At 38.8% G+C, this 19,287-nt stretch overlaps 1 protein-coding gene across 12 annotated transcripts in view; it reads right to left on the reverse strand.

The window, feature by feature from the left end:
• LRRC7 (leucine rich repeat containing 7) overlaps positions 1 to 19,287 on the reverse strand; it is a 586,672-nt gene that overhangs the window by 130,757 nt on the left and 436,628 nt on the right. The gene's annotated exons all lie outside the window — the stretch shown is intronic.

The following is a 19,287-nucleotide window of genomic DNA, read 5'->3' on the forward strand; positions in this document are numbered from 1 at the left end:
ATCACAAGAGTGGTGGTTAGGTCAAATATGTATCCGAATGGGTGATGCTACTGGTAGTAATAATGTTTGAAATCAAACACAACAATGTTGGCTTCATTTTCTAAAAATATTCTTTACATTTTTCTCTATTTTAGTCTTTATGAATTACTGTATGTTAGGAAGACATGACTCTACTATTAACCCAAGAGGGGTGGTGAATATTACATAGATTATCTATAATTTACCTGTAATATAATTTATGACCATTAGACACTATTAAATATAATATAAAGTAGATAATAATATACATAAAATAAATGGCTTTGGGCTTCTCCTTCTTTATCCACTTTTAATTCTTAGCAGAAGTAATATAATTCAGGGGGACATATTTAGACAGGTTTAGGCTCCAATTCTTATGTGCTCACTTAGGTTATTGACCTTTGCCTACTATTAACTCTTGTTTCCTCATCCATAAAACTGATTAAGAATGCCTAATAAATAGTTTTAGAGAGGATTAAATATATGCTAAACCCCTGGTATAAAGATGGCACTCCATTAAAATGAGTTGTTAAAGGTAGAGCATACCTGGACAAAAGTAAAGTTTGACCAATCTGTTTCTGAAATGTGGAAAAGTTATCCTGTGATACTACTTCATTAGAATGGGTTGTGTCATGCAATCAAACTGCCCTCCAGTTGATAAAATGTAAAAATACTAGCAATTGATTAGTAAAATGTGAGCAGTAGACAAATCTCAGATGATTCTGAAGAACTGTTACTACAGGTGTTGTTAGCAGATAATTTAGTAGAGAGGGATAAAATAAAGATGGATACATAAAAAAACTTGTTTGATATAAGCCAGCTGGTTAAATAGCTGTTACCTAAAATTGACAGTATAGGCCAAGGTGGAGACTGTACTGTACTAGTTAGACAGCTAGAATTGGAGTCTGGACCTTAGCAACTACTAGAGGGAATATTCTAGTCAAGTTACACTGGGCAAAGGAAGTGGTAACAGTACTTAACTATGTGTTTCAGGACCCAGGAATGCATGAAAGAATTAAAACACATAGAATGGGCAGGAAGTGAATACTAAAAATATTTTGCCACTATTTTATATCTTCAGAGATTATAAAATTAATTTCATTTAACATAGGTTAGGAATTAAATTTTAGTTTCCATCCTAAATTTTCTTATTAATAGTATGTAAAGTGTTCATCTGCTTCTAAATTTAAAAAATTTAGTCAATGACTTTTTTTCTGTACTGTTTACTAAACAAAACTCACTCAGTTTTAATTAGAAACGCCACAGTTTAAGCTGAATTCAGTAAAATTATGCTGGAGGCAGCATACTATAGAAATACAATAATTTAGAAACTTAACACTGAACATTTGACTGATTTTGCAAAGTTACCATGTTAGGGAGTTTATATTTTTCATTTGAACCAATTTTCTCATCTATTCAAAGCAATTAGAAAACTTTCCTTTCCTTTGCACTCTTTAGGAAAGTAACTAGATTGACTGAAAAGAAAATTTGTAAAACTTTCAGGTAATAGGAGAAAAACATCACTCAGAGGCAAAATACTGTATTAATGTATTATTTAGTGAACAGATATGTAACCTATAATTAGAAAATAACTTCACTCATTGCCAAAGACTACTAAAAAAGATTCTATAGGCTCTAAATTAGGATATGGATTCTTTGTAAAAAAATTTGTTATTTGAGAGAGAGAAGAGGGAGAGAGAGTGCAAGAGTGATTGCTTTTTCTCTTTTGTGGGTTCAGTCTCTAAATGCACCCAAAGGTTGGGGCTGATGTCCCAAGCATGGAATTCAAACCATTTCTCCCACAAAATTGGTGGGAACCTAATTACTTGAGCCATCACTGCTGCCTCCCAAGGTCTGCATTAGCAGGAAGTTAGAACAGAAATCAGAGCCAAAATTGAACCAAGGTAGCTACTCTGATGTGCGGTGCAGGCTTATTAGGTTAAATGCTCCCTGAAAGATTTCTTAACCACCCAAAAATACCGAATTATTTCAGTTGTGCTGTAGTGAATTTTGCAATTACAGCTTGACCACAGCCCATGAATGGTCACAATCCTAAAGTGCTAGGACAGGAAGAACAGAAAGACATAGGCGATGGAGAAGGATGGCTCTTAGTGTATATCTTTACTGGCTTTGAACTTTATCTTATACATCTTTAACAACCATCAGTGACATTCCATTTCACCATTTCTTTTTACCTTTTCAATAACTTTGTGTGTGTATATTTCTATTACTTTGGGAAATGCTTTAAGGTGTTTTTCTTTTGTGTTTTAAATCCCTCTCTCTAAGTCCTTGGACTTGATATCCAAATATTATGGTTCCAAGCAGTTTATTCTTGAGGACTCAGGCAAAAAAGCATGGAATAAATTTCAAATAGCTCATTTTTGGAGAGTAGAATTTATAAGTTTAAAATATGTAAGTTATGGACTGAATATTTGTTTTCCTCCAAAATTCATATGTTGATATCTTAAGCCCCAATGTGATAATGGGATGGGCCTTTGGGAGAAAACCAGGATTTGCTAAAGTCATGAGGGTGAGGTCCTCATGACGGGAAAGCCAGCTCTTGTAAGTAGAGACACCAGAGAGCTTCTCCCTCTGCCCCCCCCCCCACGCCTACAGCAGCATGGTGGCTGCCTGCAAGCCAAGAGAAGAAGCTTCAGATGATATCTGCCTTGCCCATGCCTTGGTCTTGGAAGCCCCAGGTTCCAGAACTGTGAGAAACAAATTCTTGCTATTTTAGCCACTCACTCTATGGCATTTTGTTCTGGTATCCCAAGCAGACGATGGCACTATACTATTATCACATTTTCAAATAAGTATAAAACATGTTTATTCTTAAGAATTAGATGTTTCAGTCATGTTATATCACCAATCCTTAACTAGATTTCCGTAAACAGTAATCAATCAATAAATATATTTTTGGTTGTCAATATTAATCATGAAATCACTTATTGAAAGGTATCTGGCACCAAGTGGCACAATGACCTCTTCTGAGTATTATTATTTCAGTTTTATCATTGAGAAAATTGTGGCTCTGAGATTTCCTCAAAGTCAATTAGTTAATGAGTGGAGAAGCCAGGAGTAAAACAGAAGTCTAGTTCTAAGACATACAAACGTTCCTCTGTGCCAAACTGCCTAAATGAATGGATTCATTAAATTACCAGATATGAAGAGCCATTTACTAACCAGGTGACTCAACCACCACATACTCTGAGAAGTGTCACATATTGTGCAGCAAAAACTTGTATTGAAATCTGGTAAACTCTCAGTTTGGCACATGCTCAATCGAACTTACCCATAATGGTAGAGTTAGAAACATGCCAGGGGATTCCAATTCAATCCCATCAAGGTGGCATGTACCAATGCCATCTCATTAGTCAAAGTGACCAGTTTCAGTTCATAATTGATCATAATGATAAGATTAAGAGTCAAAGGGATTATATAAACAAGATTAGTGTCTGCTAATACTAACTGATAGAATTAAAAAGGAGAGAACGATCCAACATGGGAAGCGGGATACACAGCCGACTCATAGAATGGCAGATGTCCTAAATAGCAGTCTGGCCTCAGAATCAGCCCTTAAGGCATGTGGATCCGGCTGAAAAGCCCATGAGAGTATTTCAGGCATGGATAGCCAAGACACTCTGGCAAAAAAACCCCAAAAAACAAAATACACCTAAATGAAAGATCTGTGTGAGTGAGATCCCAGTGGAAAGAACGGGCCATCAAAGAAGGAGGTACCTTTCTCTGAAGGGGGGAGAGAACTTCCACTCTGACTATGGTCTTGTCTAAACAAGATCTGAGTTGGCGAACTCAAGAGGCTTCCATAGCCTTGGCAGCTCATGACAAGAGCCTCGGGTGATTACTGATGCCATAAACAAGAGTGTCAATTTGTTAAGTCAATAACAGGAGTCACTGTGCACTTACTCCTCATGTGGGATTTCTTTCCTTAATGTGTTGTACATGTGAATTAACGGTATAACTAGTACTCAAACAATAATTTATACTTTGTGTTTCTTTGTGGGTGCAAACTGTTGAAATCTTTACTTAGTATATACTAAATTGATCTTCTGTATATAAAGATAATTGAAAATGAATCCTGATGTGAAAGGGATGGGAGGTGGAGCAGGAGATGGGATGGTTGTGGGTGGGAGGGAGGTTATGGGGTGAAAAAGCTGCTATAATCCAGAAGTTATACTTTGGAAATTTATATTTATTAAATAAGAGTTAAAAAAAAAAGAAATGTGGTGGTAACTCTGTCAGTCTCAGTTTCTCTATCTATTGATGGAGAGATGATACACAGCAAATAGAACTAATTTGTTATAACCAAATGAGGTAATTTCTGTAAAGAACCTAACATGGTGTCTGGAACACTCTGAGCACAATAACAATTTAATATTATTATTTTTACTTAACATTCAATTCTTAGAGTTGCTGAAATTCCTAGGTACTCATATAAGTTCAATAACAAAAATGATTAATTTTACAAGATATTAGCATGTAAATCCATGGACTCTATTTTTACTGTAAAAAATATTAAAAAAAGAGCTGTAAGACATTTAAAAGAAAGATCTTCAAGACTAGTCCAGAAATACTAACATATTCCACATGCAGAATATGAATATTTTTGGTCATTGAGGCTGATCTTGATATTTCTAGAATTACTATGCCCAGAGTTATAGGTAGAATGATTAAAAAATATGAATTATTTGACCTTTTAAATACTTTATATAATTTGGGGTACCATTTAACAGGATCATAATAAAATTTCATCTTTAGTCCTTGAAGGAAACCACTGATCTAGCAGTTCTGAGTTCTCTCAGGAAAACACAGTCATTATATTACTGCTATTTTTAAAACCACAGGTGTTTTTTAAGGTACATAATAAAACTTTAGAATAAATGTATATTTTTCACCATACATGCAAATCCAATATATTTGTTTGCAGATGATTGTCTTGAAGTTGAAGCATGCGTTATACAACAGCCATCATAAGTTTACTGTCCAAACAATGGTGTGATATGGAAAAAACTCTTCACCCTTTTTAGTCTTAGGACCCCTTCTGACTCTTAGAAATTCACTGATAGCTCCAAAGAATTGTTTAAATCACTTTTATCCATTAGTGTCTACAATATTATAAATTAAAACAGGAACACTGATTTCACTACACAATGTATACATGTTTTAAAATACCATACTGTACCCCAGAAAAATGTACAACTGCATGTCAAAAACAAAATTAAAAATTAAAGAATATTAATTTGTTCTTAAATAAGAATGAATCTGATAATTTAATTAACATGCATTTTATGCAAAGTAACTGTATTTTTCATAACAAAAACATCTATCTAGAAGAATGACATTGTCCTATTTTCCATATCCCTCTTATTGCTTTTTTTTAAACTTTTATTTAATGAATATAAATATCCAAAGTACAGCTTATGGATTACAATGGCTTCCCCCCCCATAACTTCCCTCCTACCACAACCCTCCCCTTTCCCGCTGCCTCCCCCCTTCCATTCACATCAAGATTCATTTTCGATTCTCTTTATATACAGAAGATCAGTTTAGCATACATTAAGTAAAGATTTCAACAGTTTGCTCCCACACAGAAACATAAAGTGAAAAATACTGTTTGAGTACTAGTTATACCATTAATTCACATGTACAACACATTAAAGACAGAGATCCTACATGAGGAGTAAGTGCACAGTGACTCCTGTTGTTGACTTAACAAATTGACACTCTTGTTTATGACATCAGTAATCACCCGAGGCTCTTGTCATGAGTTGCCAAGGCTATGGAAGCCTTTTGTGTTCAACGATTCTGATCATATTTAGACAAGGCCATAGTCAGAGTGGAAGTTTTCTCCCCCCTTCATAGAAAGGTACCTCCTTCTGTGATGACCTGTTCTTTCCACTGGGATCTCACTTGCGGAGATCTTTCATTTACGTCATTTTTTTTTTTTTCCAGAGTGTCTTGGCTTTCCATGCCATTCTATGAGTCTGCTGTGTATCCCGCTTCCTATGTTTGATCGTTCTCTCCCTTTTTTATTCTATCAGTTAGTATTAGCAGACACTAATCTTGTTTATGTGATCCCTTTGACTCTTAATCCCATCATTATGATCAATTTTGAACAGAAATTGATCACTTTGACTAATGAGATGGCATTGGTACATGTCACCTTGATGGGATTGAATTGGAATCCCCTAGTATGTTTCTAACTCTACCGTTTGGGGTAAGTCAGCTTGAGCATGTCCCAAATTGCACATCTCTTCCCTCTCTTATTCCCACTCTTATATTTAACAGCGATCACTTTTCAGTTAGGTTTCAACACTTAAGAATAACTGTGTATTGATTACAGTATTCAACCAAAAGTATTAAGTAGAACAAACAAACAAAAAAATACTAAGAGGGATAACATATCAAGTTGTTCATCAACAGTCAGGGCAAGGACTGATCAAGTCATCGTTTCTCATAGTGTTTATTTCACTTTAACAGGTTTCCTTTTTGATGCTTGGTTAGTTGTCACCGATCAGGGAGAACATATGATATTTGTCCCTTTGAGACTGGCTTATTTCACTCAGCATAATGTTTTCCAAATTCATAACAGGGATCACTTTTCAGTTAAAATTTAAACACCTAAGGATAATTGTGTGTTCATTACAGAGTTCAACCAATAGTACTAGAACAACAACAGCAACAAAATACTAAAAGCATAATGTCTTCCAGATTCCTCATTTTGTTGCAAATGACCAGATTTCATTGTTTTTGATTGCTGTATAGTATTTTATAGAGTACATGTCCCATAATTTCTTTATCCAGTCTACTGTTGATGGGCATTTGGGTTGCTTTCAGGTCTTATATGCTCAATTTTAAAACCGGTGTTACGTAAACCATAGATGTTTACTCCAGGGGCTAATGTTGTGTTGCAGCAGGTTAAGCTGCTGCCTATGAAGCCAGCATCCCATATGGGCATTTGTTCAAGTCCTGGCTTCTCTACTTCCAATCCAATTCCCTGATAATGTGCCTGGTAAAGCAGCAAAAGATGGCCCAAGTAGCTGGGCCCCTGTCACCTATATGTTAGATCAGGATGAGTTCTAGGCTCCTGGCTTTGGCCTGGCCAAGCCCCGACCATTGTGGTCATTTGGGGGAGTGAACCAGGTGACAGAACATCTTTTCTCTTCCCCCACCTCTCTTCCTCTGTGTGTGTCTCCTTCTCTTTGTAATTCTGCCTTTTGAATAAATCAATAAATCTTTTAAAAAGATAATGTAAATGGATATTCTAAAAATATCCATAATGGGCTCAGAAAAAGTTTTGATTTTCTCAAGAATTTGAAAAAGGATGAGTTTGGGAGGTTTCTCAAAGTATTAAGTGTGGGGAGCAACTCGGACTAGACTGTTACTGGAATTAAGACTTATTCTATGCATCTGCTCTCCCACAATATGGCGCTGGGAGAGGAGGAAACAGCTTCTACACAGCTGCCTCCAGTTCAACCAATAAACTGTAGGACCTGCTCCTGATTGGAGGAGAGCAGCGTACTCGGCGTGTGGGTAGCAGAGTTGGGATTGGTGGAAGAGGACTATAAAGGAGGAGAGAGACAACATGCACCAGGAACATCTAAGGGGAACATCTATCTGAAGGAACACCTGTGCAGCCCCCGAGAGAGCCAGCCGGCAGTATGCCACTCCCCCGCGGAAGTGGGGAAAGTGGCTAGGGGGAACCGCCCTTCCACGGAGGTGGAAGGGTCGGTAGCCAACCCGGGAAGAACCAGCAGCAAACCCGGGGAGGGCCAAGCAGACAAAAGAACAGCGCAGGGTCCTGTGTCGTTCCTCCATGAAGAGGGGGAGCGACAGGGAGAAATAGGAGTGCCCGGAGGTAGAGAAATAGAGAAAAATAAGGCCTCCCCACAACACGGCAATGAGAGAGCTTGGATTCGGTCTGCCTGATTAGTAAGATGATAAGCACCTGCTGGCGGCTAGCAGCTTACCCGCTGCAGGTCACCGAAGACAGGTACGTTATCAACACCAATAAGTCTCCCCACAAGACGGCAATGAGAGGGCTTGGATTCGGTTTGCCTGATTAGTAAGACGATAAGCACCTGCTGGCGGCTAGCAGCTTACCCGCTGCAGGTCACCGAAGACAGGTACGTTATCAACACCAATAAGTCTCCCCACAAGACGGCAATGAGAGGGCTTGGATTCGGTTTGCCTGATTGGTAGGGCTTGTAAGCACCTGCAGGCAGTTCTAGCAGAGTAGAGCATGCGCTGCAGGGCACCGAACACAGGCACGCATCAGCGCCTAAAAACCTCCTCACAACATGGTGAAGAGAGGACCCAGATTCGGTTTGCCTGATTGGTAGGGCTTGTAAGCACCTGTGGGCAACTCCAGCAAGCAGAGCAGAGTGTGCGCCGCGGGGCACCGAAGACAGGCGCGTATCAACGCCAAAAATAAAAAGAAAGGGGGATCTGTGGGGAGCAACTCGGCCTAGACTGTTACTGGAATTAAGACTTATTCTATGCATCTGCTCTCCCACAATATGGCGCTGAGAAGGGAGAAACAGCTTCTACGCAGCTGCCTCTTGCCAACTTGAGTGATGACCTGCAGGAGCTGATCCTGCTCCTGATTGGAGGAGAGCAGTGTACTCGGCGTGTGGGTAGCAGAGTTGGGATTGGTGGAAGAGGACTATAAAGGAGGAGAGAGACAACATGCACCAGGAACATCTATCTGAAGGAACACCTGTGCAGCCACCGAGAGAGCCGGCCGGCGGTGTGCCGCTCCCCCGCGGAAGTGGGGAAAGTGGCAGGGGGAACCGCCCTTCCACGGAGGTGGAAGGGTCGGTAGCCAACCCGGGAAGAACCAGCAGCAAACCCGGGGAGGGCCGAGCAGACGAAAGAACAGCGCAGGGTCCTGTGTCGTTCCTCCGCGAAGAGGGGGAGCGACAATTAAGACCTGACCTGATTATTTAATTTGTCCATTCATCTGATACTTCTCTTGTATTTTCCCTGAAACAATAATTAAAGGAAGAAAATGACAATGAAAATCTGTTAAACAATATATTTTACTAGGAGATTCTTAACACTTATCCTCTAATCTAGTAGTCAACCTTGGAATTAAATAGGTTTATTTATTTTTGATACTTTTAGGAGAATTATCTATTTTTTATTTAGTAAATATAAATTTCCAAAGTACAGTTAATGGATTACAATGGCTCCCCCCCCCATAATTTTCCTCCCACTTGTACTCCTCCCATCTCCTGCTCCCTCTCCCATTCCATTCACATCAAGATTCATTTTCAATTATCTTTATATACAGAAGATCGATTTATTATATATTAAGTAAAGATTTCATCAGTTTGCACCCACACAGAAACACAAAGTGTAAAATACTGTTTCAGTACTAGTTATAGCATTAATTCAGCTTGGACAACACATTAAGGACAGATCCCACATGAGAAGTAAGTACACAGTGACTCCTGTTGTTGACTTAACAATTTGACACTCTTGTTTATGGCATCAGTAATCTCCCTAGGCTCTAGTCATGAGTTGCCAGGCTATGGAAGCCTTTTGAGTTTGCCGATTTCGATCTTATTCCGACAGGGTCATAGTCAAAGTGGAAGATCTCTCTCCTCCCTTCAGAGAAATGTACCTCCTTCTTTGATGGCCCTGTTCTTTCCACTGGGATCTCACTTGCAGAGATCTTTCATTTAGGTCTTCTTCTTCTTCTTTTTTTTTCCAGTGTGTCTTGGCTTTCCATGCCTAAAATACTCTCATGGGCTCTTCAGCCATATCCTAATGCCTTAAGGGCTGATTCTGAGGCCAGACTGCTATTTAGGACATCTGCCATTCTATGAGTCGGCTGTGTATCCCGCTTCCCATGTTGGATCGTTCTCTCCCTTTTTGATTCTATCAGCTAGTATTAACGGACACTAGACTTGTTTGTGTGATTCCTTTGACTCTTAGACCTATCAGTGTGATCAATTGTGAACTGAAATTGATCACTTGGACTAGTGAGATGACATTGGTACATGCCACCTTGATGGGATTGAATTGGGATCCCCTGGCACAATTCTAACTCTACCATTTGGTGTAATCTAGTAGTCAACCTTGGAATTAAATAGGTTTATTTATTTTTGATACTTTTAGGAGAATTATCTATTTTTAAAAGTTAAAATGAAAACAAAACAGTCTTTGAATAATCTAGCATTCACTTACATAATTTTCTCATTTTTCATTTTGTATTTTAATTCTCAATCAAGGCATTCAGTGGAAAACCACTAAATATGAATCCATATTCATTAAAAACAATGCTTGAAATTCTCATCCTCTGCCTGAAAAACACTGATTAACTAAAACTATCTAGGTACCAGAACTGGATGTAAAGTAGGGATTAGTGTTCATATCATGCAGTTTTAGCACTGGGATATATATGTACAATCTTAACTGACATGTTTTATACACTTTTATGACATAATGAAAAAACAGGGTGGTATGTAAAATAAACAATTAAAAATTGTACGCGGTATAGTGAAGGAAACAAAACCAGGAGCAGGAACCGGGAAAATTTGCTTGTAATGTTGGTGAAGGGTTATTTAGAGAACGTATTACCTGGAACCTTGTGTCAGAAGAACCTCAGGCCGCTCTTGTTGCAGACCAACTGATTCAATTCTGCCTTTGAAACAGGATTCCCAGGTAATTAAAATGAACATTAAACTTTGAGAATGTGGGACTAGAAGATGAAGAGTAGCTTAATAAGTTGGGGAAAGGATTTTCTAGGTAGAGGCAGCAAATAAGAAATCCTTAAAACAGGAGACAAGCATGCCCTATTGGACGTGCCACAGAAATACCAGTGTGGCTGAAGCCTAATGAGCAAGAACAGTGATAGGCTTAATGAAGGATAGCTGTTATTACTACCATTACATCAGGTCAGTAGAAACTGTATATATACATTTTACAATTAATTTGTAAAGACTTATTTATTTATTTATTTGAAAGTCAGTGTTACAGAGAGAGCAGAAGAGACAAAGAGAAAGAGATCTTCCAAAAGCTGGTTCACTCCCTACGTAGCTCAATGGCCAGGGCTGAGCCAAGCTGAAGCCAGGACCCAGGAGTTCCACCATGGTCTTTAAAGTGCATGGTAGCTGGAGCCCTAATACTTGGGCCATCTTCTACTGCTCTTCCCAAGTCATTAGCAGGGAGCTGGACCAGAAGTAGAACAGCTGGGACTTGAACTGGTGTCCATATGGGATGCTGGCGTCTCAGGCAGCAGCTTAACCTGCTACACCACAATACTGACACCTGTAATTTAAGTTTCTTTACATTGTGCCATCAGTATTTTTGGTTACGTTTTGGCTATGTTTTCCTAGATATTAGCAGAAAAGGCACACTGCAAAGAAGTCTTATACACGTAGGGTGGTAACTAAAAATATTACCCTATTTTGAAGCCATTATTTGGATGAAGAGAAGGCTAGAGCTAGAGTGGGTGGTGGTGTCTTTCTGGGCTCCTGGCATCTGCAGTGAGGAGAGTATAATGTGGCAGTTAAGTTTGCGAAGTGGTACAGTGCCTGCACTTCATGAGGCTGCAGCCTCATGGAATGACTTTTAGACGTTCTACTTCTGTATTCCTATACTCTTAATTCAAGTGATTTTCTTTTTTTTTTTTTTAATTTATTTGACAGAGTTAGACAGTGAGAGAGACAGAGAGAAAGGTCTTCCTTCCATTGGTTCACCCCCCAAATGGCTGCTATGGCCGGAGCTACGCTGATCGAGGCCAGGAGCCAGGTGCTTCCTCCTGGCTTCCTATGTGGGTGCAGGGCCCAAGCACTTGGACCATCCTCCACTGCCCTCTCGGGCCACAGCAGAGAGCTGGACTGCAAGAGGAGCAACTGGGACCAGAACCGGCGCCCATATGGGATGCTGGCACTGCAGGCAGAGTGTTAATCAAGTGAGCCATGGCGCCAGGCCCATTTCAAGTGATTTTCTAACAACAAAGCAAATCAAATTATTCCTCTAAGACATGTACTCCTAATTTCTTCTACTGTTTCTCATGTGAATTAGAGATCCACATCTCTCATTAAGCTGGTCATCCTCTTGTCAACCCCTCTGTAGATGATGAACTGACAGAGTTCCAAGAGTCAGGGAACACCTGAACTATTAGTATCTATTGAGTTGTGAACACTTCTCCCTACACAACTAATGCATCAATGACTTTCTAGATACTGCATTATTGTATTGGCAAATGGTGATTATGGTTCATCAAATCACTGGTTTTCCCCTACTGCCCCATGAATCTCCATTAAATTCTACTGAATTTTTTATAATGCATCTGCCCCCTGTAGCTATTTTTAAATACTGTATCTGTCATCCAACATAACAATTTCTCAATGCTTTGTGGCATCCAAGATTTCAATAAGAATATGCAGCTTTCAACAGGAAGCCCCAGTATGCTGCTTTTCAGTGTCCACGGGTACTCTAATTCCCAGTCATTAACCCAGTTTTTCTGAAATAAATCTTTTGTTCAAGTAAGTGAAAGTTGCTGACAGCCAACTGATGTTCTGAAAATTGTTTCTTTTGAAAAGTGTAGTATAAAAACTTAAGTCACTATTTGATCAGTTCAGCTTTCACCATGTTTATAATTCATTTAACAGAAGATTGTAAAGGACATGACAGTACTAATGATGCCATAAGAATTAAGATGAACTCTAGATTAGGGTGTGTGTGCAGAGCCAAGCTGACAACACTCAATTTGGTTGCTGGGAAGGAGACAGACTAAGAACTGTAGGCTGCCTATCCTTGAGAGCGAGTCTGGTAGGAAGTACAGCTGGGGAAGGCAGAGGTAGGAAGTCATATGACATATGACAGGAGCTGAAGGCACACATGCCTCCATTGTTGGTTATGATCCTGGGAAAAGATTTTACCAGTTAAGTTTTAATCAAGAGTTCAATAGTTTAGCTGAATACCATCAGTTTAATAGCAAAAGCTAGTTCTCAGGACAGCCAATGTCAGAGAGCCATGTCCTACTGAAAGGGCATATTTTGTCAATTTTTAGGTTATCAAACCTTTTTAATTTGTCTTCAGAGAGCTAGTGTAATTCTTTTAAATAAGAAATGTAAACATAAATGGCAAAAATGCCATTCATATCCTTAATAGCAATAAATTAATTCAGTTTTCCCTGAGTATTGACCCAATGAAGAAAGATTAGTGCCTAAGAATATAATTAGATAAAAAGAGTATTTAAAACATATCAGACAGATAAAGACAATTACTTTTCTGTATTTCCAAAGAAAGTAAATTTTTCACCATATTGGAGAAAAGGATAGTAGACATATAATGTATGGTGTGAACATTGAAACATTAAAAATGATTGAGCATTTCACTACTCTCCAAAGCCTGGACACTGGAATTTGTAGTTCGTATATTTGTTTCACATTTAGAAGTGAAGATTTCCAGAGGGGAGGAAGGAAGTAGAGGGGAGGTACAGGTTCACCATCTGGGTTGTTGTGGTAATGATTTCAAGGTTTTACACACATCAAAACTTGTCAAATCACAGATTTTATGTGCAGTTAATTTTATGTCAATTATACCTAATAAATCAGTTATTCTTTTTCCTTAAAAAGCAAGACTTTCCACTCTTTGTTTTTTTTTTTTTTTTTTTAATTTTTGACAGGCAGAGTGGACAGTGAGAGAGAGAGACAGAGAGAAAGGTCTTCCTTTGCCGTTGGTTCACCCTCCAATGGCCGCCGCGGCCGGCGCGCTGCGGCCGGCGCACCGCGCTGATCCGATGGCAGGAGCCAGGAGCCAGGTGCTTTTCCTGGTCTCCCATGGGGTGCAGGGCCCAAGCACCTGGGCCATCCTCCACTGCACTCCCTGGCCACAGCAGAGGGCTGGCTTGGAAGAGGGACAACCGGGACAGAATCCGGCGCCCCGACCGGGACTAGAACCCGGTGTGCCGGCGCCGCTAGGCGGAGGATTAGCCTAGTGAGCTGCGGCGCCGGCCTCCACTCTTTGTTATATAAGTATTTACATAATTCACACTAAGATGAGGATAAGATCCTAATATCATGGCCTCACATATTTTCAGGGTAAAAACAGCCTTTGCTGATTTCTCACTTTCCAGTAATCATAAAGTATCTGGAGGATTTCATCAGTGAAACAATGATAATATATGTTTCATTAGGATCATGAGCTAGAATATGGGTGAATAATGAGAAACTGAACTCAACCTTGCCCACAGAAAAATACCAGAAAAAAAAGGAAGAATTGTGTTCTCAGGTAACTGAGAGAAATTTTCAGTAAAGTGACAGAAGAGCAACAAGACTCTGCAAAATTGCAAAAAGAGAGGACAGACACATGGCCCCTGTCAACCACCACTGTTGCCATCCATTGCCACAAGATTTGTGCTACTGTGGGACAGCATCTTGCCAGGAAAAGGTGAGAAGATGTGGTGGTTCCTGCTACTGGCAGACCTAACTGTGGGGGAATCCCACAGTCCTCACTGACTTCAAGTCCAGCCTGTGGAGCTGACTGAGGTCTGAGCGACCACTTTTCTCTGAAAAGGGAAGCCATATAGCTCCCTTCCAACAAAGCACTAGACTCAATTCATGGTGGTAGAATTGGTGCTGGACATTTTTCTGACTTAAGCAAACAATCCTTCTGTTATCAAAAGCCACCAGAACCAGAGACAAGATGCTTTTCAGGTATGAGAGCAGACTCTCTGTGCCCTGGAACTGTAGGAGTCCCAGGCATAAGCCTCAAAGCTGTGCTCATTCACTGTGCATGATCCAAGGAGGTCCTCTGATATTCTTGGAACTAGCACCAGCAGCAGTCCATAAAAATTCAAGAGGAACAGATGTAAGGAAGTTCCCTCTGTACCTCCTAGATCAAAATGCTTGGAGCCCAGGGTGTAAGCCTCAGCATCACTGTTGTATGCCAAATGGAAATTGGGGCAATTCCATCTGGGCCTTGCAAAGCTGGGATTGTTGAAATAACTTGCTGTCACTTGTGGTATTTGGATATTCTATCTGCATTGCCCTGCCTCAGGTAGGTGACTATTACCAATCCCATCACAACTGACTCTCACCCTTGAAGTCCTGGGTAATGACCTCACTGAATTCTGTAGCACCCGTATGGTAATAATTAGTAATAATTTCCTCAGACTCACTGGAATCAACCCTGTGAGACCCAGAAAAAAACCTGTCTGCATTCCTTCTCTCTGGTCACATGCCCGCCAGTGCAAAATCTCCTATATATCTAGTAGTCACTCTGTAGCACTGGAGCAGGGTCCCTTTGAAATCCTCCAGTTCTAGGACTAGGAATTTTGGTGCCATAAACCCTGGCACCAGCACACTCTTTCAACAGCTGTTGGTGCCACATGCCCCAGCATCACTCATGCCTGCTCAGTGGTACAAGAGAACAGTCTTCTCTGTGTCTCTCAGCTCCAAGACTAAGGCTCTGGCTATCACAAACGCTCGTGTGAGTGACAACCAACTCTCTGGGGACTAACAATACACATCCTAGAAAAAATTACTCAGAGGTTAAATTTTTTTGGCTCACCTAGAACCAAAGCCTCCCATACCCCTGTGGGGAGCAACTCGGACTAGACTAAGTTACTGGAATTAAGACTTATTCTATGCATCTGCTCTCCCACAATATGGCGCTGGGAGAGGAGTAAACAACTTCTACACAGCAGCCTCCAGTTCGACAAATAACCTGCAGGAGCTGATCCTGCTCCTGATTGGAGGAGAGCAGCGTGCTTGGCGTGTGGGTAGCAGAGTTGGGATTGGTGGAAGAGGACTATAAAGGAGGAGAGAGACAACATGCACCAGGAACATCTAAGGGGAACATCCGGATAACATCTGAGCAGCCCCCGAGAGAGCCAGCCGGCGGTGTGCCGCTCCCCTGCGGAAGTGGGGAAAGTGGCAGGGGGAGCCGCCCTTCCACGGAGGTGGAAGGATTGGCAGCCAACCCAGGAAGAACCAGCAGCAAACCCAGGAAGGGCCGAGCAGACAAAAGAACAGCACAGGGTCCAGTGTCGTTCCTCCACGAAGACGGGGAGTGACAACCCCCCCCCCCATAAGCCAAATGATACCTTGCATTGAATCTAAACAACAGCAAAAAACCCCTCTACTCAATACAACCTACTACATAAAAACAAGGAACTATCACACCCAATGCACAGATCTCAAATTAGGGACACAGGAAATATGAAGAAGTATGACACCTCCAAAAGAACAAAATAGTTTTGAAATAGAGCTGTCTGTGAAGGAATCCATGAAATGCCTGAAATAGAATTAAAAATAATGATTGTATGGAAACTCAGTGTGATGCAAGGGAATAAAGATAGACAGTTTAAAGGGGTGAGAAAACAATAGGTTATGTGAATGAGAAATTCCTTAAGGAGATACAAATCACTAAAAATAAATCAAAAGAAATTTTGGATTTTAAACTTTGAATAATGAAATAAAAAATACAACTCAGGGCTTCAATAACAGAATAGACCCAGTGAAAGAAACTATTTCTGATCTGGAGGAAAAGACTTGAAATAACCCAGTCAAGCCAAAATAAAGAGAAAAAAATTAGAAATAAAGAAAGCATACATGAAATATGGGATAGTATTAAGTGACCAAATATTCACATTATAGGGATTTCTGGAGGACAGGAGAAGGAAAACATCAGTGAGGACCTACTACATGAACTAGTAGTTGAAAAGTTTACAAGTCTTGAAAGAGATATAGAAATCCAGATTCAGGAAGCTCAAAGGACCCTAACCACATTGAACCAAAAAAAGACCTTTTCCAAGGTATATTATAGTCTAATTGTCAAAAGTTAAGGACAAGTTAAGAATCCTAAAAAATAGAGAAAAACATCAAGTTACGTATAAAGGGAAACCAATTAGACCAACAGCAGATTTCTCAGCAGAAACCCTATAAGTCAGAAGAGAGTGGATGATATAGTCAAGGTCTTAACAACAACAAAAAACTTCCAACCAAAAGTATATAAATGAAACCATCCTTTAAAAGTGAGACAGAAAAAAAGTATTTCCCAGTCAAGCAAGAACAGATAGAATGCATCACCAATAGATCAGCCTTTTAAGGGATTCTGAAAAGAGTCCTCCATTAGAAATAAACATCATAACACATGGTGACACCACCAAATTCACTAGTATATCAGTTACAATTAGTAACTTGTCAATAAAATGACAGGTGATTCTTTTTATCTATAAATACTAACCCCCTGAGTGTAAATGGATTTGCTTCCCCAGTCAAAAGATATAGGTTGGTTGAATGTATAAAAAAATCAGACCCAACTACCTGCTGCTTACAAGAAACTAACAATACACATAGACTGAAAGTGAACGGCAGGAAAGAGATTTAACAGGCTAGTGGAAACCAAAAAAAAGCAGGAATAGCAGGATAAGAGATAAAACTGAATTTAAATAAGAAAAAAAAACTGTAAAAAGAGAAAAAAAGACAGTATATAAAAGAATCAATTCAGCAATAAGATATAATAATCATAAATAAATATTCATCCAACACCAGACCATCCACATATATACAGAAAATACTCTTAGGCCTAATGGAAGACTGACCAATACAGTAATAATGGGGGACTTCAACACCCTTTGTGATCAGTGGACAGATCATGCAGGCATAAAATCAACAACGAATCGTCAGGGTTGACCCATAGTATTTAGCTAATAGATGTGACAAACATTTACAGAATGTTTCCCCAACAGCTACAGAATACACATTCTTCTCATCAGCACATGGTACATTTTTTAGGATATAGCATGTAATAGCCCACAAATCAAATCTCAGTAAATTTAAGATGATTGAAATCATATCATGTGTCTTCTCAGACTACAAAGGAATAAAACTAGAGATCAACAATAAGAAGGAAAAAAAATTCATGAATACATGGAGATTAAACATCATACTACTGAATGACCAGTGAGTCATTGAAGAAATTAATAGGAAAGCAAAAATCTTATTGAAACAAGTGAAAATGAACACAACATATAAAAAACTGTGGGTAGAGAGGTAGAGCAAAAGCAGTATTAAGAGGGGAGTGTATAGCAATAAGTGCTTATACTAAAAAAGTAAGATATCAAATACATGGTTTAATGATACATCTCAAGAACAAAACAAAAGAGAACAAACCAAGTTCCAAATTAGCAGGAGATGAGAATTAATAAGGATCAAAACAGAAATAAATAAAATGGAAACTGAAAGTTAATATACAAGATCAACAAAACAAAAAGGCTATTTTTTGATAATATACATAAACCTCTAGGCAGACTAAGAAACAGTTAAAAAACCCAAATAAATAAAATCAGAGATGATAATGGAGATACTACAACTAATACCACTGAAATAAAAAGGATCGTAACTATTAGTAGTACTAACAAACTGGAAGATCTCAAAAAAACAGACAAAAGAATGAAATTCTTTCATTTGCAGCAAAATGGTTGGAATTAGAGAACATCATTTTGAGTGAAATAAGTCAGATAAATAAAGAAATACAGAATGTTCTCCATTATATGTGGGAGCTAAAACTTAAAAAAAATGAGAGAAACAAAGAAATACATACTTGAGTGCATCAGTTTTGATACAGAGTTTTCTCAAACTTTGTTTTAAATAATTATCAAACAAATTGACACAGGAATTATATGCTACTATAACTTTAATGATTTTGTGACTATTTTAAAATTTGCTTTGTATGAGTAATGTTGAACATCTTTTCCTTTGCTCTTTGTGTATGGCTCTTGCCTATTTTCCTATTGGACTATGGTCTTTTTGTTTTCTATTTGTTGAACTCTTTATTTAGTGGAACCAAAAAGTCTTTGACTATAATGTAAATTAAAAGTATGTTATTTCAAAAAATTTTGAAAATCTGAACTAAATAAATGTTAGTCACAACATAAATTAGAAAAAATCATCAGATAAATATATTTTATTTTTAAAAAGCAGTGTTGAACTTTCATCTTGAAATTAAAAAATGCCAGCTAAAGCAGATATTTTTTTCTTTAGCTTCTTAAAATATATTAAGCCTCTGTAAATATCAAATATTATTAATAATATAATAGAAACATCCATATTGTAGAGCATTATAAAAATTGATTTAACTTTGCAAGAAAAAGTCAAGTGAACTTAAAGCTGAAACACTGTTAAAAGCGTCAAATTAATATTATCTAGAAAATACCAGCAAGAGTAAAATTGAAGGTCTCTATACTTTGCTTGTGAAGGATTCCTGGATAAATATTTCTTAAGGTAT

The sequence above is a fragment of the Oryctolagus cuniculus genome, chromosome 7 (genome assembly GCF_964237555.1).
Source record: "Oryctolagus cuniculus chromosome 7, mOryCun1.1, whole genome shotgun sequence".
Taxonomy (NCBI): Eukaryota; Metazoa; Chordata; class Mammalia; order Lagomorpha; family Leporidae; genus Oryctolagus; species Oryctolagus cuniculus.